Here is an 18595-nt window from a genome sequence, read left to right on the forward strand (position 1 = left end):
TTCATGGAAAAACACCGAAGGAGACCATGGATTTCATGCTCAGCAGTAAGGAGAACTGGAGGAAGGTCACTGATTATATAAAGACAGTACTAAAACAGAAGAATGAAGATGAAAGAAGTATGGGTTTCTAGTATATTAGGTTGGGTGGACAGCCTCAGCGGTGAGAGCCAGCATGCTTAGTTGTGCTGGTTTCAATGATCTGCTGAGGACTCCTTGGGGTGTGCTGTAGGAACAAGAGAGTATTATAAAAAATCCGGAGGTCACATCACGACTTGTAGGTATGATGTGGTTCCATAGAGGACATAATAGAGAATAAAAAATCTCAAAAGAGCCACCGGTAGGCCTGACCTGCCATGCCGGTATATAGCCGGTAGGCGGGGAGGGCCTATTAGAGTAACGGACACTCCCCTGGGTGGCGTAATACCATCAAGTCGGTCCGGCCCAGGGGAGTAGAGAAAAAAAAAGTATCCAACCTTATTTTTTATTGTGGTAACCAGTTTAGCGCAGGAGGTGGACCATTGTGGAATTTGACCTTGACTTATTTGCATATGATTGGTTGTTTTACTGCCCATTACAGTCATTCATTGCATAACAACTGTGGAAGTAAAATGTATGATAGTGCTTGTGTTTCCTTTGCAGTTCAAAATTACTGAACGGATTGAGCAGAGAATCTGCATTGAATTTTGTCAGAAACTTGATGATATGCAAGTAGAGACAATAAGGAAGATTCAAACAGCTTTGGGTGATCAGGTATGGGTTTTAAACAAATTAAAGAGTAGTATCAGCATTTCCAAGATGGGCGAACATCTGTTGAAAGTCAAATGTTCTGGCTGATCTTTCATCAGAAAACCGATAAAATCGAGAAAGTTCATTAGATGGTGATGAATGAATGTTGAAATACAATTAGATAGCTTGAAGATGAAGTAGGAATTTCATGTGGCTCAGTGCAATTGATGTTAATGGAAGATCTTAGATGTGACATGTAGCAGCAAAATTTGTCCCTAAACTTCTCGCTTATGAACAAAAGGAAAACTGCAAGTTGCACAAGACAGGATAAATGTATTACAAGCATAGGTCTATGATAATGACCCTGAAACAAAGTTTCAGGGTCGCAGTCATCTCATTGGAAAGTTTCATGTTCTCTGTGACAAAAGAAAGCCAGGCAATCACGAAGCAATATAAAGGTCATGCTTAGATTTTCTTTTGATTATCAAGGCATGCTTCATCACAAGTATGCTCTTCAAGGACAAAGTGTCAATGAAGAGTACTACATATTTGTTCTTTGTCAGTTAAGATTTGCTGTTTGATGCAAGAGATCACACAGTTTTGGGAAAATGGTGATTGGACAATTCTTCATGAAAATTCTCCAGCCCATGCATCACATTTTATTTAGAGATTCTTGGCAAAACAAGGGATTGAACAACTTCAGGCTCCTTCCTCACCAGACACAGCTCCCCTCAATTTTTGGCTGTTTCCTAAGTTTAGAATTCCACTTAAAGAAAAATATTTGAAAACAGAGAAGAGATCAAAAGAAATATGACAAATCATCTTATGGAGTTCACTAAAAATTACTTGGAAAAATGTTGACAACAATGTAAACATTACTGGGCTAAGTGTGCTATATCAGAAGGGGCCCAATTTGAAGGGTACAAGTCATCGAACTAAATATATTTAAGTATTTTTGTTTTTATGAGACAAGGTCAGATACCTTTGGTCACTTCTTGTATGACCATTTTTTGGGTCTAATGAAAATTGGTTACATTAGACATCTGGTTGCTATACAGCAGTGCTTACTACCTTCTGGGGAGATCAAAGAATTGAAGTGGGGTTATTAGGATTTACAAATTAAAATCAAAACACCTTAAAGTTGTACATTTAATTTGTATGTAAGAATGTATAAAAAAACCTGATTTATTTTTATTGTATTTATAAATTACAGATTTTTTTATTATTAATACATATTAAAGTACTATTATTATATGTTTAAGAAAATAGACAATTTCAATTAGAAAAATAAAAAATGCTTCAGTATTTCAGTTTTTGAGTTAAAAAAAAATAGTTTGATAAATGTGATCTTGACAGTTGAAAATTGTTTTGGGTTTAAAACTATGTATATTCCAAAAACTGTTCACACTTGATTGCATGCTTGTAAAAAAAATGAAGTCAGAATTTTCTGTATCATATTTTGATAAATTTTATTTAGTTCTGAAATACGCTAGAATGAATCAAACTCCCTTTTCTCAAGTGATATCATTCAGAAATAAAATTTTTTATAAATCTGTTCGTTTTATCATGGCCAGTATTAACTTAACATCTCAGTTTTACAGACCATACTGTTCAGTGTTTAAAGTGTTCAAAAATATAAAGGAAGGCCAGACCAAAAAAGAGAGAATTTGACAGTAGTGCAGAGTAACTAGATTGTTCATTTTTCAGGTACTTGAAAAGTCTTGGTCTTAACTGAAAAACTCTTTTCAAGACTTTACCCTTTGAAAGCTGCTTTACTTCTTTTGGGTAACTGGATTTTCGTAGAATCAATCCACATTTTCACAAATTTCATTGAAAATATGAGTTCGCATCATTCCTTTTTTTTTTTTTTGGTGAAATTAAAATAATCCGTTTCAGATAGCCATGATTTTGATGCAAAACCTACCTACTTTTCATGAAATTTACCTACTTTAATGGTAAATTTTAAAACAGTCTATTTTAGTTAGTAATGATTTTGATGCAAGAAACATCTTGTAATAAAATAGTACAGCCATATAGCAATTTGAACATTATCTCATATAATCTGACAGTGAACTCATCCTTATAATCCTATCATTACCTTGGTGTCTTCAGTATAGTAAAAATTTTTCTCTACTGCGTTGCATAAAACTGTTGAATTGCTTTTTATAGAGGCAATTTTAACTTTTAAAAAATTAGCCAATTTGATTTTTTGTCTGGGTGTTTTTTGTATGTTTCATATTTTCATGTGATAACACTTCTGGACAGACTACATGTGAGATTTATTGAAAATAATAGTAAAAGAAGTTACTGTTTGAAATATTCATCATTATACAATTTGTTATTTTTTTTTTAATCTTGTTACTGAGTAGAAGGTTGTAATATTTAAAAAATTTATTAATCTTTAACAAAATTCATAAAACTAGTTGTTGAATGATATATTTTACTCTTCTATCTGTATTTTTATGCTTTTATGTAGTTCAGTTAATTCCAAAACATTCCAGTATCATCTAGCAGTTAGTAGAAATAGATTTTTGAATGTCAAAAGAAGTCAAAAAAAACGTTTGTATCAGAGAATTATAGTAAATATAATAAGGGAGTTACATAAGCATACTACCTGGTTTGGAATAATGAAGTTGTAAAAAAACAGAGAGACATCATTTTAGATAGGCTAATAGGCTAATTGTCTTGCAATTAGTAATAGGCATGCATTGCAATTATTAGTGTGAATGGTACTACTTATTAAGAAGGATGAATTAGCTGAGTATTTTTTTTAAAAATTATCTTTTATGAAAATGTATGTGTAAACTGTACTAGTAGTAAAAGGTACCCCTGACTTGTAGTCTGATGGCTCTAGATTTAACTTATTGTTTAATAATTGTTCAAATGTTGATTGTTTTTTCAACACCAAATGAGTAGTACTATTCCTTTCAAAATCATTGATCTTAATCTTTGCACCTAACCTTTCCAACATCATAACTACTTTGATTTTTCAAGCTTTAATTTTTAAAATTACTTTTACTGTGTTTTCTTAACACACATCAGTATACAGAATTAATTTTTTTTTTACTAAAGAAACTTAATTCAAATTCTAATTTGAATTTGGCTTTAGTAACTTTTTTATTACTTCCTTGTATGAAGTAAAGGAATGTTGTGATTGCAAAAAAATTTGGTTTTCAGATTTCAACAGAAATATCCATATTGACCATCCCTAAATCCATTTTGACTAGTTTCAACATGACATTTGTACGTATGTATCTCGCATAACTCAAAAATGATTAATCATAGGATGTTGAAATTTTGGATTTAGGATGTTACTTATTTAGTTGTTCACTTCCCCTTTTGATTGCAATCGACTGGACCAGAAGTGTCCAAAAAAGCCCAAAATACAAAAAACTGAATTTTGGATTTTTTCTTAAGTACAGTAATACGCTTTCATTGAGAACTTTTCAATGATATGTCATAAATGGTACTTATTTTCATTGGTTCTAGAGTTGTAGCCAAATGAAATTTTAAATAATGAAATATTTGGATTTTACAAGGGACGGCACATCGGTTCAATCTGATGCCATCTTCTTTTTTTACTTTCTTTTTAATTTAAATATATTGATCTATTAACCTCTGATTGTAGAAATGTTTTTACAATAAATAATAATTCAACAGTAGCAATAAAAAAAAAAAAAAAATATTAGAAGTTATTAATGAAATAAAATTTTATGTATTTTCATTTAAAAAAAAATGTGTATATGCAATTAAACAGGTGTACAAGGAAGTCATGTGGTATTATCGTATTTTTTTATTATTAATAAATAAATCAATTCCTAATGTAGTAGAAAATATGATTTTGAATTACTAATTGTGCGATTACAAATTCTTAATACTAAATATTACAGTAAAATGAATTATAAAAAATTAAGCCAAATTAAAAAAAAATTAAAAGCCAATTAAAAGTAAAATCTGAAATCAGTAATTACAAACCTTTCTGTATTCTCTCATTACATTCTATAATTTTTGAAAATAATATATTTGTTGTCTTAATGTATCTTAAATAAGTGTAATGAGTTGAAAAATCCTGTCAAAGGAGTAGAATGGTTTCAAATTTTTGAAGAATGGAAAATCTGTAGACTGTATCGGTCTTGTTTACAGAAAAAATTTTTAATGTGTGTACACTGGAAGAAGAATATTTTCTGTATATTTTGATATTAATAAACTGTTTACTTTTGCATTCTAATGTTAAGAGAGAAATTAAGAGCGATTAAATTGCAGATAATACATGTAAGTTATTTAATTGTTATTTAAGTAACAGGAAACATTGTGTTGAAAATAAGATTAAAAATAAAATCTGGTTACCGATTTTAGCTTTGTTAAAGTGGAATTATACAATCCACTTAGTGCAATTTTCTACTTAATTTGATTTATATAGATAAAGGGGGGATTTATTTAATACCAGGCAGTACTATTATGTATACATCTGTTATATAAAAGGTTTTACCCATTCATTGTAGTGCAAGATAATTTTACTTAGCCGACATCTGTCTGATTAGAGGTGAATTAATATTTAATAAGGAAAAGACATGTTTAATTGAATTTTCAGAATAAATTCACATAACACAGATCAACAGTACTCTAAATGAAAATGTTATACATAATTTTTTTAAGAGTTGTCACTAGCAAATTAATATTTATCGTGGAAATGACTTGTAAAATATCATCTGCATATATGCTTTAAGAAAATTAAGAGATTGAACGACAAAAAAAATTAAGTATGTCTGTTTATCATGGTTTTATTGTGTTACGAAGTAAATATTAATTTATCTTAAAAGGTCTATTACTTCCTTATGCTATAATAGGAAAACATTCTTTAAATTGTAAAAGTTATTAGATCTGTGTTCTTCTTGGACTTATATAAGCAAGATTTATATCATTAGGTCTAGCAATAGTTCCAAAGTTTATATATAGCAAGGAGATTAAAAAGTAAGAATTTTGTATGTAAATTTTATACCCACTTATATCTTAATGTAATTTTCCATCATTATAATTCATTTGTTCCAGTACTCTTTAAGCTTCTTGATGTCAGAAGAAAAGTCATTTAGTAGACATATTGACCTGTTCATATATATTGTCAATATTTTTTTATTCAAATCTTATGTACCCCAAAATGTTCTTTAATGGTTAAATTGATGATAGCCCGACAACAGTAAATCTAAGTTGGAAGGGAGGTCTGAACATTCTACTTGAGCTGTTGTAGTTTCCATAGTTATCAAGTGGTAATCTGAGGATGAAGATTGTTCTGGAGGAGACAGACAGAAAACAGATGATTTTCAGGCTTCTTTTTGTTTTTCAAATTGCAGAATAGTACTGTGCAGTTGTAGTTCCTTTTTTAAGAAAGTCAAGATAAATTATTTCCTGCAATACCTAAAAGAAAATGTTATTATTTTTTCATTTGAAAATTTGTTATTTCCATGGTAGAGGTGAGCTTGCATATTAGGACTGCATACTTACTCATTTTCACTAGCTTGAGATAGTGCACCTATGTTTCATTTGACTTATTCTTTTGAAAACTTAAATCTTTCACCTTTTCATGTTGCTGCAGAGTTGTGTGATTACAACCAATCTTGTTTTCTTTGGATTCAGGCTGCAAATAGGCAGGTGCAAATTCACCTTCAATCACTTTGCTAAATTTGAGGTCTGTTACTATTCACTATCACTATCACTACCACCATGTAAGTTTTTCAGAGATTTCCCTTGCTGATTTTCTCAAATAAGGTTTTCTGTTCAGTCTGTTTTTTATTGTCTTTGATTCTTGGGCGGTGAGCTTGTAATTCATTTTCACTTCTTTCCTGATGATCACAAAATGACTAACATCATTCCTATATTCCGGACTTTCTTCTCAAACTTATGTTTTAGTGTTATATGAATCATATGTAATGATTCCTACATTACAAAATGATTCCTACAAAATTTAGTACATTTCTGTACATTACTATTATTCGTTCAGATATAATGATTAAAACTTATGAAGAGAAGAAAAAGAGTAGTCAACACTATTGATGTCAAGTTCTTATATACAAGTGTTTGTTCTATGACTCGTGTTTACCTTGCATTCATTATAAGAGCAAAGCATGAAAATCCCTGTTTTTATTTGAATCCCTCTTGTACATAAAATTGTTATCTATTTAAATTCATTCACCTTAAGAAAGAATGAAGGTATATTTATAAAATGAAGTTATATTTGATGAAAAATACAAGCAACCAAGATCAATATCCATATTAAAAGTTTAAAATTATTTCCAAACACAATATCACATGCTAAGGTGTAATTAATACAAAACTCTCTAGAATTTTGTATAGTAAAACACTATAGAAATCAAAGATCATTAAATATATTTTTGATTGATAAAAAATTCTATATAATTGATAAATTCCTACATCATAAAATCAGGTTGCTCATATTTAATTATTAAAATATTATACTTAGTATGTGGTGATGGTAGCATTAGTAAAAGTTATACTTTGATAATAGTATTGCATATTAATTCTAAGTTTTTAAGAATTTGTATTCTTGTCCTTATGATTTCTTTTATCAAAAAAAGAATCTTTTAAAAATTCCCGTCAAAAAATACTAATTATTGACTCATTTAATTAGTTTTAATGACTTAGAAATATTTATTCACTGAACTGATTGTTCTCTTAAACCGTAAATTTTTTTTTCTAGATTCTAGAAGTAGGTTATACTTACTTAAAAATATTAATTTAAGTTCAGAAGATTCTTGTACTTAATTTACTAACTACTATGATAATTTCCTTAAGGAAAGAGGTAGTTGTCCCTTCCATTTGAGAATGCTGTGTTGGGAAATTTAGATTAAAAAAAAAATTATAAATTGGACAGTTTGACAAAAATATAAAAGCAAGATTAACTAAACTGTGGATGAGATAGGAGAAATGTGAATGAAAGACACAGAGTGAAATGGTAGTGTATAATTCCTACTGATTTAGGTTACTGCATTAGGAAGGAAAATATATAATTGTATTTGAAATTAAAAGTTTTTTATTACATATTAATAAAAATTAAGTAATTTGTTAGAGGAGAAGAAATAAAAACTTGCCTGGATACAACTTGATAAGAGCTAGATTCTGGTATTTACAAGCAAGGAGGTTTTGGGCCACAACTTTGATTTTTAGACTATGATAAGAAATAATTTTGGATATGGTAGAGATTCTTAGTTTGATTTTCAGTAGGATTAATTAGTTTGTCTTTATTTAAACATTTTTGCGGTTAATAAATGAGGAAAAAGATACTGGATAAAAAAGTTTATTGTATGAGCAGGACTGCTATTGTTTTTCACCATGTTCTAACAATCTCACCCAGTTTCCTTTTTTATCAGACTTATGTATAAGATAGTACTGTATATTCAGGAGGAACTTTGATATAAAATTAGTTAGAATTTGCCTAACTATAAAAATGTTAAACTAAAAATGCTTAAACAAATATAAGTGCTGAAAATAAATGATACATAATTCTTATTACACTTTATAAATAATAAATTATCAAAAGGTAATGTCAGGGATTTTGAGTTTCTTAACCTTAAAGAATGTATTATTAGTAATCAGGTTTATCATGTATTCTTTACAGAATCCATCTAGATGTTAAGTAGTTTCAATCTGTTTAACTTATTTTAGACATTAACTGATTTTTGTTTTAATATTGAAAGAAAATGCAAATAGCAAAAATATTTTCTTTTTACAGAGGTACATACTATTCCTGCTAAAATGTTTCGACGTGTATTAACCATAGTTCAGTCGCATTGTAAATTGGGTTTAACTGCAACTTAGTTACGAGAAGATGACAAAATTGCAGATCTTAATTTCCTGATCGGTCCAAAATTATATGAAGCTAATTGGTTAGAATTACAAAAGAGAGGTTATATTGCACGTGTTCAGTGTGCTGAAGTTTGGTGTCCAATGACACCAGAATTCTATCGTGAATATCTTGTTTGCAGAACAAGTAAAAAATTGGTGAGTATTTTTCTTTCTTAATTTTAAAATACTTTATGATAATTCTTTCTGTACAGAAACTTCACTTTTATTTGATTATTTATCCATTCTGCAACTAAATATTACTTGTAAATAACTAAACAATATACAAAGTATATTTAAAAAAAGTGTTGATTGAATTGTTCCATTGCAGCACTGTGGCTAATGTTTGTACTGATTTTCCACTATTAGAAAGCTAAAGATGCCATACGTGAGAAAGTATTTGTTGGTATGTATATGTGTGTGCTTATGCATGCATTCTGTATTTAAAAGTGTTGGAACAGTGTGCCAACTGTGAAAAACAGCTTTATTTATACCGTGTTTTGAATCCAAAGATTACGATACGTATAGATCTAGATGTTCAGTGAAAATACCGTTCGTGAGGAGGATAGGAGGTGAATTGTAGTTTGATAAAGTGCATGATAACTTGCTGGTGGCTGTTTGTGGTCATTAATGATTTGATGCATGTAGTGGACTTTGCAAGTAATAATAATTGTGATTCTTACAGCTCTTTACTTCTTTTCATAAAAGTTTACATAATTTCTCTGTGAAATTGCCCCAATACATCTAGGTTATTCGAACTGTCAACCAGTGTTAATCACTGAATGCTGAAGGCATCTTTTGAGGGAAAATAAAGTGAGCTGGCAATGTTTTGATCTTTCTCATGTGGCTAGAGGACACAAGATGGTGGTTTCTTGAAGAAGTTGTCTTTGGAGACAGGATGTGATCTGACATTGTAGCACCATTATATTTTGAAATGAAGGGGTTCAAATTAAAAGAGGCACTGTCAGTTACTTTAATTTTTAAGTAATAGTTTATTTGTAAACACTTAACATAATAATTTACAGGTGTTGAAAATGATATCCATCCACTTTTAAACAGTTATCAACATGTTTGACTATGTTGGCTACTCTTGTTAGCAGTACCCTGTCTATTTACTGTTTGTCTTCAATTTTTTGCAGGGTGTGTGGATTGCTGCTGTAAACAATTTCTCTTAAGTAACCCCATAGAAAGAAGTCTGAACTAGTCAGACCAGGAAATCTCGGTGGCCACAATTATTTAGAAATGATTCTTCCACCAAAAAAAAGCTGTGCGTCTCCATAGTAGAGCGAGTTATATGGCAAATGGCACTGTCCTGTTGCAACAAGCAGTAGTCATGCTCATCCTCTTGCAGTGAGGTTATGAGCTTGGATAATTTCTTGCTAACGGCAGCATCCATAGTTTTGCAAAAAACAAGGGTACTATTATTCCTTGCCTTGAAACTGCACACCATAATGCCTATTTTTTGTGGGTGTAGGTGAGATTCAAAGAAAATGTGTGGGTTTTCAGTACTCCAATTCTGGTAGTTCTGACCCATCAAGCTGAAACCAAACTTTGTCTTTGAAAAACACTTGATCGAAAATGCCAATGCTGCCTCTAATGAAGTTCTTGAAGCATTGACATTTGTGAACCTTTTAGGATAATCAGCATTAGTTAGCCGATAGAAAACCTGCATTCAATACAGATAATACTTCAGCATTCTCCTTATGCAGTGTGGGCTGATCTTAGTAAAATGTTCTTTTTCCAGCTTAGTCTTTGCAAAGATCTATGAATACTTATAGCTGCTGCTTTAATGTCCTGTATGACCTGCATTCTCATAATAGGAAAACAAAATGTTCAGGCTATTTCAGCCTATAACTTCATTTGCACAGTTTTTGGGACAGAAAAGATTTCTAGTTGAATTTGTGCTTCAAGGTACAAATGTAAACGTAGCTTCCTATTGTGAGATTAACACTGTGACACGTGATCCATATTGAAAGGTGTTAGTGCTTTCTTGTAAAGTTGTATTGCTTCTTTAAAATCCTAAGCTTAATACTGCTTTTCAAATTCTATTCTTCAAATCTTATCTGAATGGGATGCCTTCAAATGTTCTTTTTCTTAAAAGAAATGGAACGTAATTCAACCTACATTTAGCTGTTAGAATAATTTTCATGTGTTCCTGCATCTGAAAATGTTTATTTCTGATGAACATTTCAATAATGATACTTATGTGAAAAAAGGAGTATTAACAGCCTGCTTCATTTTACAACTTAGGAATGGAATAAGAATGTGTCCTTAGATGTCCCCAAATCGTGATGGCGAATTGTATTTCTCTCTATCCAATCTCCTTTTTCAGTTGTGGAGGTTGAAGTTGTACCTCCTGACATCAATGGTACTGGCTCAGTTGGTGACGAATTTTGCATTTTGGAATGCAGTCTCTTTAACACTTCTCGGGTATGGAGCATCCTAAAACAAATAAAACTAATAATCAATGAAGTATTATTTTTCATGTTATACAGTGACATAAGTTTTTGTACTCTCGGCCAAAATAATTTTGGGTACAGTAAGTGATGAACAGACAGATTTCACCAGGCCGATGTAAACACAATGCCAGAGATGCTGGTACGACACATCTACGATGGGCGACTGCTGCTGTTTTTTAAAAAGAGAAGATTTTACTGAACATCAGGTAAAAACGTGAAATATTTTGTTACTCTATGGTACCCTTTTGTAACATTTTATATATTTAATTACATTTGGTCCTTAATAAAACATCTTTAATTAGATTTAACGTGTTTTAGGTGTAAATATATTTTTTATTCAATATTCATTACATCCCAAAAACATGTCTTTTGTTTTTAGTCAAACCCCCAATCTCTGTAACAAAAAAAGTGTATGTGTTGCAATATTTTCAAATATAGGGCCTCAAAATACAGCTATTTTCATCAGCGTTCTTAAAAAAAGTTTAAATTTGTTGACCGTTGTCGGTTCATTGAATTTTTTCATTCGGCGAATATTACTGAACCGATTTCAATGAACCATTTTTCTTTCTTTTTGTTTTTTATAGGAAAACTTATAGGCAACAAAAAACCCACAAGCTGAACTTTAAGCAGGATCTAGAGCTGCAGACACTGAAGATCAAACAAATGAGCGTTGAAGGGATCTAGTTACTTGTCAAGTACACCTGTGTAGTTGTTAGTAAGTAATAAAAATTATAATAATCTGAATTTTTTTTTTTTACTTCCAGTTGCTGTACGTTATGAACCCAAATAAATTTAGAGCTACTCAGTTCCTTATTCGTTATCATGAACGCAGAGGTGATAAAACTATTGTATTTTCTGATAATGTATTTGCATTAAAACATTATGCTCTAAAGATGGGTAAACCGTTCATTTATGGACCTACATCACAGGTAATATTTGCAGAAAAAATTTATTTTTCATTTATTCTTAATGAAAATATTTAGTTTCCAGACCTACAGATGTGTCTTAGTATTAATGAAATTTTCTGTGTTTTTTTTTTTTTATTATTTTTTAATTTAATAGAGTCCTTGTTAATTTGCCGTCAAACACAGAAGGTGTGTATTAGTGCCTTTAAATTTCACTAAAAATATGATGAATTAATAATTGAATAAATCGTAAAAAAATATTAACAGAAATAATTAAAATTAATTTAAGGTAATTTAATAAAGAAACAAATAAAAAAATTAATATTAGTGGATAATTTTCAAGCAAGATGAAATTTAATCGCTGAATGTTCTATTAGGAAGTAATTCAAAAGCGATACTGCAATAAAGAAGAAAAAACATCAATAATAGTTATAAATTTATATGAATGAATAGGACACTTGTGTCCTATTTAAAGTACTGCTTACATTGTAATTTGAAGAAAGAATTGTTGATTTAACTTTAAAAAATAATTTCTCTGATGATATATGATCTTAGAGCATTCCGCTGTTTAAAAGCATGGATTTCTTTATTTGTGCATAGTAAAAATTTATTTACTCTTAATTTAGTAAAAATTGACAGATGAAAGCAAAACAGTTTACAAGTATATTTTTTGTTAATTTTTATTTACTTAGTCGAATTCTCTTTTATCCAGTGGGTATCAAGGAAGAAAGAGCTCTTCACTTCATTTGTCAGCTATTTTATGTTATTAAAATTTCTACCTCTTGCCTGAACCCATTGTATGCATGCAGCCTATCTCTCAATGAATTTCTGTTCTTCCTATGGATCTCCATCGAGTCCTGGCCTCCCACACCTGCTTAAGCAATCTATTTTCATCCATTCTTATTAAATGTCCCAGACACCTAAGTTATGATTCCATATTCTTGACCTTCAGCACATTCCTTTTAAATATTTCTGTAGTCTGTCCCTTCTTGTGTTTTCTAGGATCCTTTGTAAGCCTCATTTCCTACACTTGCATCCGCTTTTGTGCTTCTCAGCCAAAATCTGTGACTCACAACCATATGTAAGAGTTGTTAGAAAATTTGATTTATAGATTGTCACCTTTGTATCATGTTTGATTTCCTTCTGAAAAATAAAACTTTAGTTCAAAGCATAATAAAGCCTGCCAGCAAACACAATTTTAGATTCATTAATAGGCTTTAATCTCCAATTTCTACAAAATATTGCTTTGTTCTTTGCCTAAAACTTTTCATTACATCATCTAAAAATTTGACAAACAGGAAAGGCGATAAATATCCCCCTGTCAAACTTGCGCTATAGTAATAAATTCCTCTGATAATGCATTTGCCCTTGCATAATTCCTGCAGTTTGTATAAAGACTCCGCACAGCTTGCATAACATTTTCATCAATACCTCATACTCTTAGTACTCAATAGAGTTTGCCTTGTTTCGTAGATATCTTCTGCCACCTTTGAAACTAATTATTTGTACCACAGTAATTTCTTATTTTTTATCTGTGCTTTAAGTTCACTAAACTGCTCTCTTCTCTGGTGTTTCCATTTTAGCTCTTTCATAGGCTTTTCCGTAGCTATTGATATACAAATTTAAAATTCTGCCCATGTGTCCAGTGATTTTAAGTTTTAAAACCTGACTGCATCTATTTCCTTCCCTGAAAAGGTGCTGAACCTCCAGGTTCCTCAGTTTATAGTTTTTTATTTTGTATGTAGCTTTTCTCTCAGTTTTCTTATCTTTATGAAAAGGTTTACATTATTCATACATCTTTATGAATTGCTGATCATTACCAAGAGATGGTGATCATTATCAATGTTTGGGCCTCTCTTCACTCTCATAACCTGGACCTCTGCATAAGCTCCCTTTCTGCAATTATGTAATCAATAATAAATTTTTCATTCCTAGATGACGCCACTTGAGTAAAATGATGGATGCAGAAATGTAGTGTTTGTGGTGGCAAAGTCATTAGCAATCAAAATCTCAGTAGTTTTTAACCACTTTCATTTAACTCGCTCTCAATTTGGTCAAATTACATTTTCCCATTCCATTACCCACAAGAGCTTTTAAATTACCCAATATCATTACTTCTCCCTTCACCTCATCAACAGTTTTCTGGAAAGTCATAGAAGGTATCCTTGTTATTAACCCTTTTATCTTCATATGGATCATATACAGCTATTATAGATACAAGTCTTTCTGCAGCCATTACATCCACAACCATGATATGCTCATTTAGAAACTTCCATCCTTTATATTCTCTTTTTCCTTATGAATATAATATATCCCACTCCAGCTCCAGCTCTCTGCGACAACTCCACTCCACAATAGATCAGTGTATATCTATCTCACAACCTTGACCCTTCTTTGTTGTTTTTGTCAGAGCTAAGTATTTAAACTTTGTAAGTTTCGGTTCATCTACCAGTTCCCGTTTCTTACCAAAAAATCTTTTATTTTGATTCATTTCCATATTTACACTTGAATTTCAGTCAAGTTTGCTCTTTATTTTTGCTTTTGATAATTATAGTTTCAGCTGTGTAGGCTATCAGTCTACAGCATCTGATCATGATGGAGGGACTGCCTCCTTTAGGCAGTCATGCTAACCATAATAGTAAAACATTGCTTCAGCAGTCAGATCTGTGACTTCACTTACTTCCTGAGGTGAGAATTGACCTCCGTCAGGTTGCAGTGCTACAGTGAGGAAGGACTCCTCAGTTCCCAACATATATTCACCGCTTGCTGATTCACCTTCCTGTTGGGGTTGTATACCCAAACCTTCTAGTGAGTTCTCAGCTTAACAAGGGCATCATGTATAGGTAATTTTTGGAGTTGGAGTGACGAGTATATGAGAATGCTCTCGTCTGAATTTTTATATTGCACATCACTCACGTTTGACAGAACTGAAGCTTTCTCCAGGTAACCTCCTGGAGCCCTATTAATTTTTACTTGTCTGTATTATTTAGGCAGTCATGCTAACCATAATAGTAAAACATTGCTTCAGCAGTCAGATCTGTGACTTCACTTACTTCCTGAGGTGAGAATTGACCTCCGTCAGGTTGCAGTGCTACAGTGAGGAAGGACTCCTCAGTTCCCAACATATATTCACCGCTTGCTGATTCACCTTCCTGTTGGGGTTGTATACCCAAACCTTCTAGTGAGTTCTCAGCTTAACAAGGGCATCATGTATAGGTAATTTTTGGAGTTGGAGTGACGAGTATATGAGAATGCTCTCGTCTGAATTTTTATATTGCACATCACTCACGTTTGACAGAACTGAAGCTTTCTCCAGGTAACCTCCTGGAGCCCTATTAATTTTTACTTGTCTGTATTATTTATAATGAGACATGAAATTATTTTAATTGTGTTTACCTTTTATTTTATGTAGACTGAAAGAATACAAATTTTGCAAAACTTTAAATTCAATCCAAAAGTTAACACAATATTTGTAAGTAAAGTTGCTGATACTTCATTTGATTTACCTGAAGCAAATGTTCTAATTCAAATTTCTTCTCATGGTGGATCTAGAAGACAAGAAGCACAGCGATTGGGTCGTATTCTTCGAGCTAAGAAAGGTTTGTTTTTTATATATATGTAGAGTTAAACCCGTAACTTACTGCATAGAATCCTATGTAGTAAATGTTATATTTATTACAAATAAATTTTATTTTTATTACTATCATTATTTTTGAGATTTTCAGACTTCATTATCATTCAGGTCCACAATATAGATTTTCAGATAGGTTTTTAATTTTATTAATATATGTTATAATTTATATGTTATAGGTATATTATGCATTTATTTAACAGGCTGGAAGTAAATAAAAATATTTTTTTATTTGTAATTCTTTCCATGCATCTATAAATATATTATACCTTTATTTTTGTTAAGCTTTTTTTTCATGATTTAATTCACCATGTAAGTTTGAAGTTTATGCTTGGGAATATGAATAATAAAGTTTGTAGTGTGTGAAAAATTCCAAGCCTGACCAAGATTTGAACCCAGAAACTTCTAAATAAATGCATAATGCTACCACATCACCTTAGAGGTTAGTACTTTGTATGAGGCAGTATCACTGTAATATTTTACACTTGAATTAAAATATTACTTTAATATTAAAATATTATTTTGTCTAAATTAAAAAAAATTATGTAAACCTTAAGTATAAAAAAATTCAGATAGAATAAGGTTTAACTAGCCGTCATAAAGTGCTAAGTTTTTTGTTTTAATAAAAATTATTTATAATTTATAACAGTTTTATGTTTATACAAGCATTTTAAATTACTAATTAATTTAAAAATATTTGTATTTGAATCATTGAATCCACTTAGTTGTAAAATAAAGGAAATGTCCTCTTACTTACAATACTGGAATTTTTCAATGAAATTAATTTTTGGAAGTAGATAATTTGTTTCTAAAACTGAATTAAATAATTTTTCAGCGTTTAAAGAACATTGAAAGTTTATTAGTTCATTAAAAGTCTTATATATAATTGAATTTATATGTATTAATATTTATAATACGTGTTTTTTTTCAACATCTGATGGGCTATAAAAAAAAGATGTGTTGACATAACAAAATGATTTTATTACTAAAAGTTCTGTAGTATCCAACTTATTTTTCTACGTAATCACCAAAATGAATGAGGCATTTGTCGTATCATGACACTAGCTTTCCGATGCCCTCTTCAAAAAAGTTTGCCACCAGTGAGGTAAGGTATGTTTTGACAGCCTCCTGAAGATCGTTTGAGAAGATCTTGTTGGCACAGTGCAATTGTGGATCAAAACCATGCCAAATTAGAGCATACCTCTTCATTTGTTCTGGATCGCTCTGCGGAGGTGACGTAAAGATTCACAATAAACTTCCTTGGTTATTGTTGTTTTCTGCTCCATAAAGTCCACTAACAAGACATCTTTATGATCCCAAAAAACTAAAGCCATTGTTTTCCTGCTGCTCAGTGTCTTTTCAAACTTTTTCGGCTTGTTTGGAGAAGAAGTGTGCATCCATTGCTTAGGCTGTTCTTTGGTTTCTGGATTGTCCTACTGGATCCAAGTCTTATCGCACTAATGATAGACTCTAAAAACTCTTCCCCTGATTATCATAATGCATGAGAAACATTAAGGCTGATGCTATTTGCTGCTCTTTGTGATCATCAGTCAACATTTTTGGGACCTAATATACACGTAGTTTCTGGTATCCCAGGTCTTTGGGCACAATTGTGTACAGAGAAGACCTTGAAATTTCTGCAGAAAGTTGACAATTCCGTTTGTCACAGACAAAATCATCAACATGCTCAACCAGGCATAAACTAGCGACAGACTTGAGTCCTTGTCCACCATCATGGACGTCCGTTTGCCCATCTTTAAATTTCCTATACCATTCCCGTACGCTATCATCACTTATAAAGTTTTTACCATACACTAGGCTCATACAGAATACGTATCATACTTGGTGGGAGCATTGATTTTTGCAGCCATACATATTCAATTGCACATAGCTTGGCTCGGTCTGATGCAATGGAACCAGGAATGGCAGAAGTTGTGTTGGGGAGGGGGTGGCGCAATCACATGACATGCAGACTTGCCACCCACTTACCTTTTGTTTACTTAGGTGCATGATTGGAGGTTGGAAAAAAAAAGCCCTTACATTAATAATGCAGTCAACACGATAAAGCTTGTTATCTTCACTGCTCATTGAAATAAAATCTCCTCACAATAGTTGTCCATTGTTTATTTTAAAATTTATATGTAATATATTTTTGTAACCTCTTATGTCATCAATATTTATAATACGTGTCTAAAATATTATCTATTTTTAGAATTTTTGTTCTTTTATGATTTTTGTATTTGTTTAATTTTAGGCTTAGCTATATTAAGTTTTATTTTTATTTTTTATCTTGCATATCCTCATACAGAACATTAAATTTATGGAGAGAAATAATAGAACTGTTATAAAATGTAATCTAGAGAAATGTGAAGTGATAACACAAATTAGGAAGAGGATCTATCCACAAGTGGAGTGATGGTTGCAATATATTAACCAAAACTGTTTACCTTTCATTACAAGCTAATATTTACAAAATGTTATGTAGTTGAAGATTCAGTGTATAAATAAGTATGTTTGATAAATTATTAGTTCTCTAATCTTTAAAAATATTTTTATGTAGGTGCATTAGCCGAAGAGTACAATGCATTCTTTTATACCTTAGTTTCTCAAGATACAATGGAAATGAGTTATTCTCGAAAAAGGCAACGGTTTCTTGTTAATCAAGGTTATTCATACAAAGTTATTACAAAATTGGTTGGAATGGATGAGGTATGTATTAATTCTTTGATAAAATTTCTAATTATTTTTCATGTACTTAAGTATAATTTTGTATTAGTTTTCATTATTGTTAAAAAATGACTGTTCTTGGTAAAATTATGACTATCTTATTTATAAGTAAAGAATGTTTGGTTATAAAACTATATAAGTATATACCAACTACTACAAATGTATGGTTACAATGTTTTAATATTTTAATTCATTTAACATTCTTTTTTCTATTGCATAATATCTTAATCTTCATTTCTATAATGGTGTTGACATAATATAGTAAAGATTGATAGTAATTTGGTATTTTTTTC

General features: G+C 31.0%; 1 pseudogene; it reads left to right on the forward strand.

Annotated features, from left to right (window-relative positions):
• LOC142320789 (general transcription and DNA repair factor IIH helicase/translocase subunit XPB-like) overlaps window positions 1–18595 on the forward strand; it is a 52476-nt pseudogene that overhangs the window by 32475 nt on the left and 1406 nt on the right.

This window comes from Lycorma delicatula, chromosome 3, assembly GCF_047948215.1.
Source record: "Lycorma delicatula isolate Av1 chromosome 3, ASM4794821v1, whole genome shotgun sequence".
Taxonomy (NCBI): Eukaryota; Metazoa; Arthropoda; class Insecta; order Hemiptera; family Fulgoridae; genus Lycorma; species Lycorma delicatula.